An 11533-nucleotide genomic window follows, 5' to 3' on the forward strand; every position below is an offset into this window, starting at 1 on the left:
GTAAACATAAAACATGAGTGAAATTCTGAAATTTAATCATGTCTCCTGTGACTGATTTTTACTATGTTAAAAGGTTGGCCAGGGGTGGGGGGAGAGTCTACATAAGCATATTTAAATCATAAGCTTTTGCTTTTAGAGACCTTATTTTTCTTTACTATAAAGGTCACCATGAAATGAGCTGCATACACAAATATGCTTGGTCACTGGAGTACAGGGTTCTTGACACTAATGAAGTATAGTGGCACTGTTAGTATATTTCACATGTCAGTACATGTCTTGTTGTCAGAAATTGAACTACTGTCACTAGAAATAAATTGTATTTTCATTTAGCATAGTGCAGTGGTGACTTAAGACCTCTCTAAATTATCCCTAATTATTCAAAGCATGTCTGCCACAGAAGGATAAAGAAGATGCGCTTCAGAATATCATTTGATGTTTAACTAAAATTATTAGATAGGTCTTATGATTCTTTAGACAGTCGAGTGCTGTCTTCAACATATTTGCTTTAACAAAAGAAGGTCCTGTGGGGAAGATGGCAAGGATTTATTCGTGGGACATCTCAAGAAGAGGCTAGTGAAACCTTTTAGCTACAAATATTCTCTCCAGGGTAACTTATTTATTTCCTTGAATATCTTTTTATTAATTTTATGTGTCCCTCCTCCATTGATCCCCATTTTTTCTCTCTTTCAAAAAAAAAGCTTTTCACACAAAGTATTTTAAAATGAACTGTGGTTTCAAATTAATATTGTGTATATGTATATATGTGTGTACTGTCAGAATTCAGGAATTGTTGGATAATTAACAAATATTCTAGTACTAGTCATATCACAACTGGGCTTCTGTGTCTCAGTGATTTCACAACTAGAAACAGATATGGAAAATCTCACAACATTTAGGGGACAGGGATGATTGGAATGTAGGACCTTTTATTTTGGCCTTTTGGAGGGCAATTGGGGTTAAATAACTTGCCCAAGTTTACATGGCTAGTGTTTTTGTGTGGGTGTTAAGTGTCTGAGGCCAGAACCGAACTCGGGTCCTCCTGACTCTGGGGCCAGCGCTTTACTCACTGAACAACCTAACTGCCCTGGAATGTAGGACCTTTAAGAAGAGGCTAAAGCAGTTAATAGGATTTGGCCTGAGGAAGGAAGAAGGACCCAACCTGTGATCTAATAAGGATATGTATGTATGTGAATAGTTAATATTCAGAGAATAATACAGTAATTCTTCACTTCCATAGAGTAGAAATAATATGACTTCAAATCACAACACAAAAAATTTTGGCAGTATTTAAGGAAGAAATTTTTGGTAGATTAAGCTTCAGATGATTTCCTTTAGGCTTCTTCCATACTGTCCATTCCATGTACCCATGGAGGAGTATAGGTGCCATCAAAAGGGACAAAAGAATATGAAATATACTTACTCTGAAATAATGGAATTCTACATTTCTGCTAACTCTTCAACTTGTTTTGTTGTCTTAAGTTATAATGACTGAGTAATCTCCTTCCATTACTATTAGCATCTTACTCCAATTTTTCTCTCATCTCCTGGTTCCTCTATCCCAGTTATCTTGAAATAAGCTTCATGTCCTTTCTGCTTCCCCCATACCTTCTTTCTATTCAGATCAGCTTCTCCCCAAAACCATTCTCACTAAGTACATTTATTTTCTAAATTATACTTCTCTCTTGAGAAAAGCATTTTTTGTTCTAGTTCCTAAATGTTCTTATACCCTGAGACTTTTCCTCCAATGGTCCTTCCAATCTCCATTTTTATTTATTTATTTATTTTTAAAGCAATCGGGGTTAAGTAACTTGCTCAAGGTTACATGGCCTGTAATTTCTGGGTGTGGTGCTGAGTATCTGAGCCCGGATTTGATCCATGTCATCCTGACACTGGAGCCGGTGCTCTTACTCGCTGAGCCACCTGGCCACCCCTAAGCAATTGGGGTTAAGTAAGTTGCTCAAGGTTACACGGCCAGGTGTTTCTGGGTGGGTGCTAAGTGTCTGAGCTCAGGATTCGATCTCCAGGTCTTTTCAACATTGGATCCAGTGGTGCTCTTACTCGCTGTGCTACCTGGCCGCCCCTCCACCCTCCATTTTGATAGAAATCTTTCCCCTAAAGTAACATATCTCTTGGAGTCTTTTCATTTGAGGCCACTCCTTCCACTCCTTGTTTTACCAGCTTAAGGGGAGAGACTGAAGTAGAGCTGGGCATATTCCTTGCTACTCCATATCCCTGCCAGACTTTTTCTCTACTTCCATCCCTCAATAAATTGTTCTATTTTGTAGACAGAGCAAGTTATTTATATAGACATTTTTCCCATTCTCGTTGTTGTTTTCTAAAACTTTCTAGGTTAAGTCAACTTCTCTATATTCCATTGCTTTCCATCATCCCTGGGGATTTTTATACTCATGTTGATAATTTCTATAATAAGCTGTCTATGCAGCTTCCAATTTCTTAAACTTTGATAGCCTCTTAGCCATGTGTTAACTTCATCATGTGCATAACCTCAAATATTATGAACTTTGAAATTCTACTTTCTAATCATTATTCACTATTAGGTTCTTGTCTACTCACCCATCCTTGGCAATACCTAAGTTTAATTCACAACTATTTGGAACAAGGTAGGGACAATATCTCATACTCCATCATTTGCTCCTAAATAGAAAAGTAAGCTTTAGGAAAGAATGAATAAGCCAGAAATTGAGGAGGTAATCATTTAAATTAAATGGTACAGGACTCTCCTTAATTTCCAACCAACTTTTTACAAAAAAGGGAAGAGAAACTTCCATGAATCTTCAAAATTGACAGAATTTGAAATGCAGAAAATATGGTATTGCTTCAATTGGGCAGTACTCTCCAAAAACTTCCTATAGTCTTCTGGGGGTCTATGGCAAGACATGAAGGAGTTTGTAAATAGTCAGATAGAAGGGGAAAAGACAGAATCCTATACTTCCTGTAATAGTCAATCATGGGGCTTGTCTCCAAAATTACCACTCTTATATTGCACCCTTTGTAGCTGAAAATCCTACCTAACTACCCCTCTCACTGTAGTGCAGGTTCCCAAATAACCTCTTGTTCACCAAACATTGATATTTCAGGGTAGGCATAGTATAATCCCAATCCTGGGTCTTACTACAGCAGCCATGAAAAAACCATGGAGAAAATCTGCCTCTAGGCACAACATACCCACTTCCTTCCCCCCAAATCACTACATATCCCTGGTAGTTATTCTTTAGAAAAGGATTCATATGAGTTAACATTGAATACAGTGCTCCCATTTTGAATGCCATAATCATTGATTACTATTGGACTCCTGTCTATAAGGGAAAATGTATATACATGCATATGTGTACACACACATATCTACATGTACATACATGTGTGGTGTATAGTAACATATATGTATAGGCACATATGCATGTGAACACATATAGGTGCATACACGGTGCAGTGCCTGTCTTTACATGTATACAAGCATATACACATGTATATGTATATACATATATGTGCACACACATATACATACATACACATGGATATATGTACACTGCATGTGCATGTGTGCATGCACACACATGTGTAAGTACATATGTATGTGTGTGCATGCATATGTACGTATGTGTGTGTATGTATGTATGTATGTATGTATGTATGAATTGGGCCCAAGGCAGTAGTAATCACATTTGGAAAAGTAATCATGTCTCTTTATGTTCCCAGCTATAAAGAAGGAAAAAACTCTTTAATAATGTGCTTAAGGTTGAAGTTCCAATCCCAAACTTGAAAAGTTCATATTGTCCTATGTGACTCCTAGAGAGGATTTACTAATTGTGACTGATTACTAATTGTGTATCTCCATCCTTCCTATTTTACCTATTTATCATACTCTCTCTCTCCTTTCACCCTGTATATCCTCAAGTGATTTGTTTTTAACTACTACTGCTGCCAATTCTCCCTTTCTTCTATTAACTTTCACTTGCATCTCTTAACCTCTTCCCCTCCTCCTTTCCTGTAGGGAAAAATAGGTTTCTATACCTGAGTATGCATGTTATTCCCTTTTTTGAGCCATTTATAAAGAGGTTACGGTTCAAGTGCTTGCCCACTTCCCCCATCTTTGCCTCCACTGTAAAAGTTGCCTCTCTATGTGAGACAATTTACACTATTTTACCCCTCCCTTTCCTTCTCACAGTGAATTTCACTTCCTCAAAGCTTGATTTCAATTTATTTTTTTAGATAAGCATTTTGTCATATTCAATTCATACCCATGTCTTCTATCAATGTGTACACCTTCTACTTGCCTAATAATGAGAAAGTCCTTAGGTATTACAAATATGATACTCATACATAGGAATGTGGAGTTTACTCTTATTGAATCCCTTATGATGTCTTTTTCCTGTATATCTTTGTATGCTTCTCGAGTCCTGTATTTGAAAATTAAATTCTCTATTCAGTTCTGGTTTTTTTTCATTAAGAATTCTTGAAAGTCCTTTATCTCATTGAATTTCCAGTATTCCCTGGAAGGAATATACTCAGTTTTGGTGGGTAGGTGATTCTTGGTTGTAATCCTTGCTCTTTTGCTTTCCAGAAGATCACTGATCCTTTAAGGTAGGAGTAGCAAATTCTGATTTTTTCCTAACTGTGGTTCCATTATATTTGAATTATTTCTTTCTGGCCGCTTGTAATAATTTCTCCTGGAAATGGGAATTCTTGACTTTGGCTACAATATTTCTGAGATCTCTTTTTAGGAAGTGATTGGTAGATTCTTTTGATTTCTATTTTACCCTCCAGTTCTAGAATAATAGGGTAGGTTTCCTTGATAATTTCTTGAAATATTATGCATAGCTCCCCCAACCAAACCCACTTGTTTATAATGGCTTTCAAGTAATAAAATAATTCTTCAATTATCTCTCCTAGATATATTTTACAGGTCAGTTTTTTTAAATTAGATATTTCACATTTTCTTCTATGTTTTTGATTCTTTTGATTTTATTCTATTCGTATTGTCTCCTAAAATCATTTTAATTTTTAAGGAATTATTTTATTAAGGCAACTTCTGTACTTTCTTTTATTTTTCCCCTTTGGCCTATTCTACTTTTCAATGGGGTGTTTTCTTCAGTGATTTTTTTTATATATCTATTTTCATTTGGCCAATTCTACTTTTTAAAGTAGTTTCTGTCTTAAGTTGATTCATGTGCCTCTTTATACCATTTATTCTTTTCTGTTTTTTTTAAGGTGTTATTTTATTGAGTATTTTTGTGCCTCTTTTACAAAGCTGTTGACTCTTTTTTCGTTATTTTATTGCATCACTCTCATTTCTTTTCCCAATATTTGTGCCCCTCCTTTTTTTTTGTTTTTAAATCATTTTTGAGCTCTTCCATTGTTGGAAATATATTCAGTCTAGGAATAAACAATACTTGTTGGAGAGCCAGGAAGGCTTTCGTTACCTTTATTTAATATTTATTCTTCATGAGACAGACAATGGCTGCTGCTGGAGAGAGAGAGAGAGAGAGAGAGAGAGAGAGAGAGAGAGAGAGAGAGAGAGAGAGAGAGAGAGAGAGAGAGAGAGAGAGAGAGGTCTTCATCTCCTTTCTTAGGCAAGGTAAATACTAGTTTTTAGTATAAATCTCTAAACTCTTTTATCACCCATACATGAGCAAAAAGCAGTGCAGATTGAAGTAACTTTATAGGAAGCTTGGCAAGCAACCCAGTTAAGTCACATCATCCAAATAATAAGTAAGAATGAAACTTGAAAGAGGTCAGAGCATATGAAAAAAAAAGATTTGTGAGGATTTCTACTACCATCTACTGCATCATTGACACTGTAGTCATTATTGGACATTTCAGTGAAAAGTGCTAAAATCAGAGTGTAATTGTGAGACCTGAGCTTTTAACTCCTAGCTCTGAAAATTATTGTCAATGGGACCTTTGACAAGTCATTTATCCTATTGAGGCCTCAGTTTCCTCTATATTAAATGTAAAATGATATAGTTGTATTTGATGACCTTTAAATCCTTTCTAACTGTAAATCTGGAATAGACTATAATCTGTGTTCTAATACCTCAGTCCTCAATGCATTACATGCATAACAAAAGATACACAGCACTAAAGAAAACAAAGATAAGTCAATCTGTCCTGAAGGTACTTTCCAGAAGATACAAATACAAGCATTTATGTGTGTGTGTATGCGTGCATATACATATATGTGCATATGTGTATATGTTATATATAGTATACATTACAGTGGTTAATATTATGAAATGTTATGTGACGGTGTATATTATATTATAAAATTATACCATAACATGCCATAATATGTCACTTAATATTATGTAACATTGTATTCTCATGTTACACTGTTACATTCCCTTATTATACTATACTTTATGTGATGTAATTTCATACTATTAATGAATGAGAATTATTAATCTTTTTTCTTTATTCAAATATTTTTTCTCCAGTTACATAAAAAATTTTAAGTTCCCAATTCTCTTCTTCTCTTCCCACACTCTTCATTGAGAAGGCAAGCATATTCTATGTGCAGTCATACAAAGTATATTTCCATATTAGTAAGGTTTTAAAAGAAAACACAGACCCTCTCTCACTGCTCCCACCCCCAAAAAAAGAAAGTGTTTTTTTTTAAGTATGCTTTGATCTGCATTCAGATTTCATGAGTTCTTTCTCTGGAAATAGACAGCATTTTTCATCATGAGTCCTTCAAGATTATCTTACATCATTGTATTGCTGAGTATAGCTAACTCATTAATAGTTGATCATCATATAATATTGTTGTTACTAAGTACATTATTCTCTTGATTATTCTAAATTCTCTTTGTCTTAATTCATGTAAGTTTTCTCAGGTATTTCTGAAAGCATCTGATTTATCATTTCTTATTCCACAACAGTATTCCATTAGAAACATTTAGCACAACTTGTTTAGTTATTTTCCCTTTGATGGGGTTTCTCTCAATTTCCAATTCTTTGCCACCAGAAAAAGTGATGCAATAAATATTTTTCTAAAAATAAATTTCCTTTTTAAAAATTTCTTTTTTTTTTTTTTAGGATAAAGACCTAGTAGTGCTATTACTGTATCAAAAAGCACACACCATTTTATGGCCTTTTGCACATAGTTCTAAATGTTCTCCAGAATAGTTGGATGAGTTCACAGCCCTACAAACAGTACATTAGTATCTCAATCTCTCCCTGTGTGATAGGTGTGAGTTTGTACCTCAAAATTGTTTTAATTTGCAATTCTCTAATCAATAAAAATTTAGAACATTGATTCATATGACTATAAACAGCTTTGATGTCTTCATCTGAAAGCTATCTGTTATTATCCCAAGTAATTGTGTGTGTGTTATTCCCTATTTGAGACAATTCAAATGACAATAAGATTCAAGCACTTCCTACCCCTCCACTCTTAAAGTTCTTGTGTACCTCTTTTATGTGAGATCATTTACCCCATTTTGCCTCTTCCTTCCCTCCTTTTCCAGTGTATCCCTCCTTCTTACCCCTTAATTATTTTTTTGGATATTATCTTATCATAGTCAAGTCAAATATGTGTCCTTTGTCTATGTAAAGGTTAAAATGTTGGAGAACATTTGGGCTTGCTTGTATATGTCTCCTCCTGTCTATCTTTCTGCGTGCTTCCTAATTCAGTTAGACTGGTTTATCTGTAATTTGTTTGGCAGTTGGTTTTAATTTCTACATAAGTAAACCCAAGCACTATGGGAGTCCAAAGGAGTGGGGAATAATATATACCCATTAAAAGCATAAAACCAAGTTTCTCTGTCTCTGTCTGTCTCTCATTCCCTCTCTTTCCTTCTCTTTCTCATTATTCATAGCTTGGTTAAATGACCACCTCACCCTTCCCCCCAAAGAAAATAAAACTGATTTTATAAAATTTGAAGACATTTTAAGGAACTACAGAGCTCTTATCCTCCAGGAATAGGGACATTGAGAATAATAGTTATTATTACAGTGTATGGGCCCAAACAGAGACCTTTTCCCTTACACCAAAAGAATCTGAGTCCCATTTGTCCATAGGCCCTGAGAAACCCCCACCTTGAATTCTCCCTGAATTTTCCCACCTAATCTGTTTTTCCCACATCTGTTACTCTTAACCTAACCTAGCCCAACATTTTCTATTACCTCCAGATTGCCTCTGGCATCCCATTCTCTTAGTTCCTGGAATCTGATCTTTAGTCACTTCAGATCCTCCTTAGACTCCTGCTCAAGACACTCCCTAAACCTCTTCTCTAGTCACCCCAGGTTACTTGATCACCCCAAGTTCCTTCGCATAATATTTCTGTATATAAGATCCATCTTGCCTCCATGAAAGCGCTGAGATTCTATCTAGGCCTTACAAAGGCTCAAGGTTCAATTTGGCTCTCAGTCACATTAACTATACAAATGCTCAGGCTCCTTAAGGGTCCACTCAATATGGCAAATCTTTAATAAACTTTGCTTTACATTGGCTGAGAGAATACTTGAGTCTAATTTATTCAGCAGGATTCAGCATGTTGATATTTTGGGGTCCCAAATTAAACCTAAACCTCAATAATTACATGATGTTCTTACTAATATTCTTAGGATCCATGCTTTAGTTTTGAATGCTGGGTGAAATCCACTGTATAACATTCATTTTTGGCCTATTTCTGATAATTAACATTTTGGGACCAGGACTAAGATTGGCCTCCTGATAAATTGAATGCTACTATAGAAAGTTCTATTCTACAGTAAACCTCTGGAGGATTCACTATAGCTCACCAAGTGATCCTATCTAGTATGAAGACTTTTTCTATGTTAACCTTTAAGATAGGTAAGATTCAATGTTAATGATACATACACTAACATAATCTTTCTTCTTTGAGTTTATAGCTATGAGGCTACTTGTCATTCTAACCTCCAAAGGAACTTTGGATAGTGTAGTAGTGTCCCATAAAACAATCCTCAGGTGAGCTAGTTACATTTAATACAAACATACACCTGTTCTCAGTTTGCCCATAATGAAATAGGTGTACTTAATAAAATAAAAAATTTAAACCAACCAATAGTAATAAGAGCCAACATTGTTTTTACAACTCTTTGGATTGAAACTGAAGTGAGCATATTTCAGTTTAATATAATGTTAGAAAATGTGTATTAAGGTTGTGTTTAATGCTTCTTTGCATTTTTATTAGAATTCTAGTGACAATGCAAATACAAAGTACTGCCAATATCCAAATTCTCATATAGGGGATTAACATTATTTAAAGTCATAAATTCTGGAGGGGAAAAATCACATTGTATGTAAGGTTATCTAGACATATATCTGAAGCTATGAATAAAACATCACATACTGATATGTAAGTATAGATTGATAGGCATAGCTATTTGCTTATCTATCTAAAATAAATGAAAGTTTAATGATGATATCAGGATGTCTTCTCATTTCTTTTTCTAATGTCAGGGTAGTCTTCAATAATTATACCTAGCATGTGTTTTGAATGACCAGGAAAAAGGGAATATATAAAGAAATATACTTCAAGCCAAATGCAACTGAGTTGGCAAGGAATTAAGTAAGGTTTGAGGCCATGTCTAATGTTCTATAGATTCAGTAAAATTTGAACTAAACAAATCCACCAGCCCTAGGAAACACTTCAACCTGATTAGTTCGTCGTAAATTATTTAATTCCTTGACACAAATTATCTTTTACATATTTTTGCACTGCCAATATTTAGCATAGTGATGGGCACATAACAGGTGCTTAATAAATACTTATTAACTAACTAATGAGGAAGTTATCCTCATTATCCTTAATGTTCATTCCCACAGAAGTCTTGCCAACACCAACATGAATACAATATCCAGATACAGTGAGGGTAATCTTTCATTGGTTATAAGGATTCCGTCAATTTCCATTTACAAAGATTTCAAGTAATTGTTCTGAAGATATGGAATCATGTGAAGATCTTTAGGTGATGTCTAGTTGAAACTTTTCATTTTAGAGATAAGGAAACTAAGAAAATGAGTCCCTTGAACCTTTCCAGGGTAACATAGATAAGGAGAATGGAAATTTTTTGAGTACAATGACTGGATTTTGCATTTCTATAGTGTGATAGTAATGGAATATAAAGATCCCCCTGTATTGGCTTGGTTTTTAGTTTGATTGTGTTAAAACCCAGAATTTGTTAATTCCACTTGTGGGATGGACTTATTGACTTGAAAAGAGAGTTCTAAACTGGGAGGAGCTGGTGACATAGATTTGGAGAGACACGAGAGAGGCAGAAGAAACTTTTTGGAAGCAGCACCCTCGTGAAGGTAGAGAGAGAGACTGAGAGGATTGCTGAGGGCCATTTTGAATTGCCCTGGACTTTTGAGACCTGCCCCTGGAGCTGCCAAGGACTGAGGAGACATGGCTGTTTTGCTGGTACTTTGTCTGTCTGTTTTGATGTTGTTTTGTCAGATTTGTCCACTGGTGAAAGACAGTCCTGTTGTGAAGTCCTGGAACCTGGCTGTTGGCTAAGAGCTCCTGAGACTGTCCTGCAGACAGAGAGTGAATACTGTCCACTAGCGAAGGACAGTGCTGTTGTTGCAAGGGTCTGGGAACCTTTCTGTTCATTCAGAAGCCCTGAAGAAGGATTTTCTTGTTGTATGTTTACAGAAATCCTAGGAGAGGGTTTTGCTAATGTTTTCAGGGGTTTTAGCACTGTTCTGCAGACAGAGGATGAATTAATGAAGAGACTGTCAATGTATCTTGTGGCCTTGCTAAGCCTTGTCTCCCCAGGAACTAAGATTGCTGAGAACTTGCCTCATGTCAAGATGAAGAAAAGACCTCCATTGGTTATTAAGTGCTGTGCTTAAACTTGATGTAACTCTGGGATAGATCCAATTGTGATCCAGGGGTTAGGAACTTTTGAGGTTTTGTGTTCTATGGTTGAACAAATGAATGTACTTTACTTATGTTTGGAAACTAATCTCCATTTGAGAAGAGGGGTTTTGTGATGGACTAAATGAAGGTACAGCCTAGGGGTGGAGTAGTATTTAGAACAGGGACTTTGTAATTGATTGAATGAATGTAAGGTCCTGGGGTGGGGTAGTACTTGGAGATTATTTAATCACACTTAGTAAATGCTGTATTTTGAATGATGTCATATTTTGATCTTCTCTGTTCTTACTTTGTCACTGAATAAAATGGAGAGCACCTATGCTGGTATTTTGAACCTTGGGAATTTGCCTTTCCTTGGCATTTCATTACATATAGTCAGTACTCTTTATGATTTTTTTTCCAAATGCTTTATTAACTTCTGATTTACATCATTCATTTCAGCCAGATTTTGAGTTACAAATTTTCTCCCTGTTTTTCTCCTACCCATTGCCCCAAAATAGCAGTCCCAGAGGATATCCCCTCCTACAATCTGCTCTCTCCCATATTTTCTCCCATACCCCTTTTGAATTTTCCAGGAGATCTCTCTGCCGCAGTTCCTGTATAGCTTATTTATTTTCCAATTACATGTAAAATAGTATTAATTATATATATATATATATATATATATA

The sequence above is a fragment of the Petaurus breviceps genome, unplaced genomic scaffold (assembly GCF_028583685.1).
Source record: "Petaurus breviceps papuanus isolate PSGF00001 unplaced genomic scaffold, PetGlider_PUasm1.0 91133, whole genome shotgun sequence".
In the NCBI taxonomy this organism is placed as follows: domain Eukaryota; kingdom Metazoa; phylum Chordata; class Mammalia; order Diprotodontia; family Petauridae; genus Petaurus; species Petaurus breviceps.